Consider the following 5,823-nt stretch of genomic DNA (forward strand, 5'->3'; position numbering starts at 1 on the left):
TCCCTTGAGATGTGAGAAGTTTTTCAAATGGGGAGCCTAGGAGAAGATCAAAATCGAGGTTATCGAAGATATGGAAATTTAAGTTGACCTCAATTTTGTCTATTATGAGCGGCATGGCACTTGCAACCCCCCGACATTTAAGGATGTGTCCCGAGGGACAACTCTTTAAGAGCGTGTCGGATGGTCTTAGCGTAACATTGCCCAGAAGAATGTACGCTAAGTGCCATGGCAAAACATTAACCTCCATGATGGGGTTAATGTGGGCTTCTACGGTAGTTCCCCTTATAGAACAAGGAGTGATCATGGAGGGTGAACTAATCCAAATTTCTTCAGAAAAGCACTTCACTCCATCTGACCATTCCTCTCTCATGGCCTCCTTGAGTATTGCTTCATTAAGGATATCGGGGGGAGAAAGAGGTACCGTAGGCCTAAGAGAAGGTTCTGTCAAGAGATCTCTAGATTGATCGGTGTGGACAGAGGAAGGTTCCTTCCCTGAATGGGCATCTATGAGATTCGAGGTGTTTCTATGGTTTCCTGTTGATTCATCCTCGAATCTAGAAGAGAACTTCGGGGGGTGAATCTTTTCTCCCTCCGATGTTCTTGGTTCGGGTGAGGTTTCTAGAGCTGAATCTAAGGATGTGGAAGATGAAAGATTGGATTTAACTGCTAGAAGATCCTCTTGGTTCAACTTGCATATTTTCCAGAGGAGTTCGTCATGATTGTGAAGACGATAGAATCTATGATATCATATAAGAATTTCCTACCTTCAGCTAGAGTCATATGGGGAAATGATCCTCTAGAGACAACGTCGGGATGAAAAGCGGAGTACTTGTCGAGGCCCTCATAATAGTTGCCAAGCAACAAGGATTCGGGTATCGATAGTACACGTCCTGATTCTATCAAACTCAAGAATCTGTACCAGGCCACTCTAATGCATTCCCGCTCATTCTGTTTGAAAGAGCGGATATCCCTATGTAGAGCAATGATATGGGACAACGAGAAGAACTCAAGACAGAACTTGTCTCTAATCTCATCCCAGTTGTCTTGTACACTACCTATGGCATACGTGTACTATTGTTCGGCCTTCCCTATAAGAAAGAAAGGGAACAATTTCCTCTTAAGGGTATCTTGTGTCATGCCTATAATGGCAAACAATGAACACAACTGCTCGAAATTCGACAAATGGTGGTATGGGTTTTCACTTTCTAACCCAGAGAAGGAAGGCTTCCGAACCAGAGTGATAAGATCGGGAAAGAGTTCACAGCAGGATGTGAGAATTATTCGTGTAGATGATGGTGGCTCTGGAAACTCCTCCCTAGGGGCAAAGAGGCTGTGAAAGGATGGCTTCTCCTTGGGTAGCGGGGGTAAAGATAGCAGGAAGAAAACTAAAGATGGTAGCTCCTCTATGGGTAGCGGGGGTCAAGGTAGAAGAAAAGAAAAGCAAAGGATACGAGGACGACTAGGTTCGAAGAAAGATACAGCAACTGTTCCCCTGCAACGGTGCCAGAAAGCTTGTTGGGTATTTTAGTATCACGAATAAATCTGCAAGCGCATAGATACCATTGTAGCTTTCACCTCAGAGTATTCCAAGGGTTATCGAATCCAAAGAGAACGTATGTGCACTAACTTCTATTCCAGTCGGTCCGAGGACACACCAAGATAGGTAGAAGGCTAGAGAGGATTCCTAAGATAACACTATAGCTGAGTTAAAGGTCGATCTCTCGGGCACAATACTCGCTTCGGGAACCGGCTTACAACTGGTCTGCCAATCGACTCTGGCCAACATCTCTACGCTATATCTAAATGTGGAGGATTACGAAGGACCAATATGGCTGTCACCACCTATGGCCTACCTCTACTAAACCATGGGATATTGTTGACGCTCACTAACGATCATTTCCAGGCGTCAACTTGATCAGAAAATCATGAGAGTTTGCATTTCTTACACGCATCCTTATCCAATAAAGTCCCTAAACCACACTTTACCTTTTAGAATATGCAAGTTGTGTTTTCAAGCTAATATGCAGGTTACAAGCACACTTTGGCCCGACATAAAATCACAGAAATTATCAGACAAGCCAAGACAGGCCAAGACCACCGTGGACCAGACAAGGAGGCCCAAGACAGCCTGCTGGATGAAGCTGGGGTCGGTTGGCCCACCTGGCAGGTTGAAAGACCTATAGGTCGGCCGACCTGGCCCATGGGCCCCACCGCCTCAACTTCACCACGTGACGCCTCTCCACTGGTTGCTGAAGTCGGTTGCAGTAGTCTCACCCCATGGCTCCCTGCTATAAATACAAGGGGGGTAGAGATTAGAACACACAAACACACACACACACACAACACCTCACATCTCTCCTCTCTTGCATTCCTTGCATAGTCTTTAGGCTTAGTGGAGTTTAGGAGAAGTCTAGGAGTCATCGAGTCGCCGGAGTTGCTTAAGTGTTCTGGTATGGGTTCATCTCTAGCTCTCTCTTGTAATATTCGGTCGTTTGTAATAGAATTAGATTATGGTTATCGATATCTACTTGAAGTATATTCTGAGTTATCGGGTATATGCTTCTTATCATTGTTACGTTATTATTCAATGCTTGCATTGTATGATCGCCCTGTGCTGGAGATGGTTAGTCTTTTGTTCTTAGAACTCTATCAACTACTCCAGTATTTGTATGATTGCTCTAGTGTGATGTCTGTCCATTCGGAGGGTGGGGGCTCCGCGTGGGACACTAGAGTATCCCTTACTAGTGTAGACATGGTGTCTAGATTAGCTAAGTGTTGCTGGATGTGAACTATACCCACGGTTTGTAGAGGTAGCCGGTAGGTGGTGACAGCCCTATCCGAGCCCGAGTAATCCTCCACGTTCGGTATGGGGGGTAGGAGGTACATAAAGTCACCGGGGGTATACGGGCTCCTCCCGTTGCTTCGATAGCGATCTCCCTATTGTGTAGTTTAATCTCTGATGAGCTAACCAATGAGAAAGTGTAGATGTAGCTGGCCTAGCACAGCTGACTTGAGCTCTGACATCTACCTTGGTCCCGGCCTGAAGCATCTTTTATCTTTCTTTTATCTTTTATTTATCCAAGAGGGTAGTTTGTGTGTGTGTGTCACACTACCTCCTACTATGTTATTACCTTACACCTGTTTATGCATGAGAATATCCAATCTAGATAGAGTTCACCAACTAATCTATATATCTTCTCACTCACCGCCTTCCCTGCGGAAATATAGATGACACCCCGATATACTCCTGGGTAAAATGCTACAGCGGTATTCCGTGCGCTTGCGGATTTATTCGTGGTTCATGAAATACTACCACCCCAAATTGGCGTCTGCGGGCGTCATCGCTGGTGACGTTGGTAGGCGTCAACAAGCATTTTTGGCGCCGTTGCCGGAGAAGGCACAGAGTGAAATATATAGACAAAGTTGTGAACAAAATCAAAATTGGTATTCGCTTGCTAAACAGGCTAACTTGGCTTTATTTTCTTGTCTTTGTTGATATGAAAACTGGGTAGTGTATGACTGGTTTCGACTTGCCGCAAAACTTTCATTCCGATCCAGAGTCACTTTTGAGAAGGACACGAGCGCGTCTCGTATCACCTCGGAGATCACTCTCGGCAGTCGATCCAGTCATCGCATCGTTGTCAGCTCCTAGAGCTATGGCCCAGAAGACACTCCGTAATTACTCTGCTCCGTCTGCTAACCAGGTTCCTACAGGGCCTGAGGTTAACACCGGAGGAGAAAATTTCGAGATCAAGACGGGTCTCATTACGATGGTGCAGGCCAATCCTTTCTGTGGCAAGGCCAATGAGGATGCCAGCGCTCATCTCCAGCAGTTCCTGGAGCTCTGCAGTACTTTTTTTTATCAAGGGTGTATCGCAAGATGCAATCCGGCTCTGTCTGTTTCCATTCTCTCTTTTGGGGAGAGCGAAACAGTGGTTTTATGCTAACAAGGCTGCTGTGGATACTTGGGACAAATGTGGCAAGGCGTTCATCTCAAAGTTCTTCCCGACGGGCAAAACCAATGCTCTTCGTGGTCGGATTTCGAACTTCCAACAGGCATCAAATGAGTCAATTTCGGAAGCTTGGGAGAGGCTTCAGGAGTACATTTTGGCATGTCCGCACCATGGAATGGATAATTGGCTCATTCTACAGAACTTCTACAACGGGTTGACACAGTCATCCTGTGATCATGTGGATGCCGCTGCGGGTGGAGCTTTCTTCTCGCTAACCATTGAAAGAGCTACATCATTGATCGAGAAGATGGTTTCCAACCAAGGTTGGAACGATGATCACCTCCAACTGCGCCAGCGAGGTATGCACTCCGTCAAGGAGGCCGACATGCTCGCTATGAAGATTGATCTCCTCCTCAAGAAATTTGAGGATTATTCCCAAGATAAGGCTTAGATGCAAACACTTCAAGCCTTGGAAACTCGCAAGACGTGCGAGGTCTGCGGGAATGTTGGACATTCGGGCAACTATTGCCCAGAAACCCAAGAAGAAGCTCTATTCCTCAATGGCAGCAATGGGTTTCGTCCACAAGGAGGTCAGGGGTGGAATCAACCATGCCCATACTACCAAGAAGGTAATGGGAATTCGAATTATTTTGGTCCTAACCAGCCTACCTTGAGAGATCTTGTCTACGGCCAAGCGAAGATCAATGAGTCCCTTCAAAAGAAGTTGGCCGCTATAGACAAATCTATGGAGACCATCCATGCCAAGATGGACGGATTCTCCACCGCTATGAAGAACCAGCTGAGTTTCAATAAGGCGCTAGAGACTCAATTGGCTCAATTAGCTGTTGCTACACCTGCTGCTGAACTAGGGAAGATTCCGGGGCAACCCGAGTCAACTCTAGAAAGCGTGAATGTCATCAATGCTATGTGGAAAGAGCCACTTAGCAGGACACCCCTCAGCTATGTAGAGAAGCTCACACACCCAAGAAGAGGTGCGTGGGGCGAGTTAGCAGCCACAATAAGAGAAGATTCCAAAACCCTAGTGATCAGTTGCTCAATCTTTGATTATGACTTTGATCACACCCTTTGTGACCTTGGAGCTAGCGTCAACATCATGCCCAAGGTAACTTTCGAGAAACTAGGCTATCCATCAATTTCCCCTACCACTATGTGTGTACAGCTGGCGGATTCCACGATAAGATATCCAGAAGGAGTTGTGGAAAGGTTAATGGCAAAAGTCAAGAATACCTACATATTGGTGGACTTCGTAGTCCTTGATATGGAAGATCTTGGAATTCTGCTCATACTTGGGCGACCATTCCTCAAGGATACAAACGCCAGAATTGATGTGGGGACAGGAAGAATTAGCCTCTGTATCATGGGAAAGACCATGAAATTCAAGTTCCAGAACAAAAAGGAGGTATTCCTAATTCATGAGGATAGTGAGAAACAAGGGCTATGGGCAGAGCCTGGTTGGGATGATCAAGACTATCACCCCCCTTCCAAGCTAGCTTGGGAGGATTGGGAGATTCATACTCCACCAACCAAGCCAGTGGAAGATGACCAGAAGATCCCTGACTTCATCGCCAATACAGTATGGGAAGATCTGGTAATTGTCTATCCTACATCCGAGGATCCAGTTCCTACGCCGCCTACGCCACCAAAGAAGACCAAGAAGGTGTGGCGCAAGAAGAACAAGACGTCATCGATCGCTACTACTTCTCCAGGTATGGACGAAACGACCTCAACATGATCAGGTATGGAGAAAGGTCCTGCTTTTCGGACCCTAGACCAAGAGCTAGCTTGGGGGAGGTTCCCTCCCCTAAGTCAAATGTATCCCTTTATTTGCTTTCAATAAAATTTGATAAAA

At 46.2% G+C, this 5,823-nt stretch overlaps 1 non-coding gene across 1 annotated transcript; it reads right to left on the minus strand.

Annotated features, from left to right (window-relative positions):
- Positions 1-4,023: 4,023 nt before the first annotated feature.
- Positions 4,024-4,130, minus strand: LOC120639408. The gene has a single exon (XR_005661411.1). It is a non-coding gene; the product is annotated as a small nucleolar RNA R71 (small nucleolar RNA).
- Positions 4,131-5,823: the final 1,693 nt, after the last annotated feature.

This window comes from Panicum virgatum, chromosome 6K (genome assembly GCF_016808335.1).
Source record: "Panicum virgatum strain AP13 chromosome 6K, P.virgatum_v5, whole genome shotgun sequence".
In the NCBI taxonomy this organism is placed as follows: Eukaryota; Viridiplantae; Streptophyta; class Magnoliopsida; order Poales; family Poaceae; genus Panicum; species Panicum virgatum.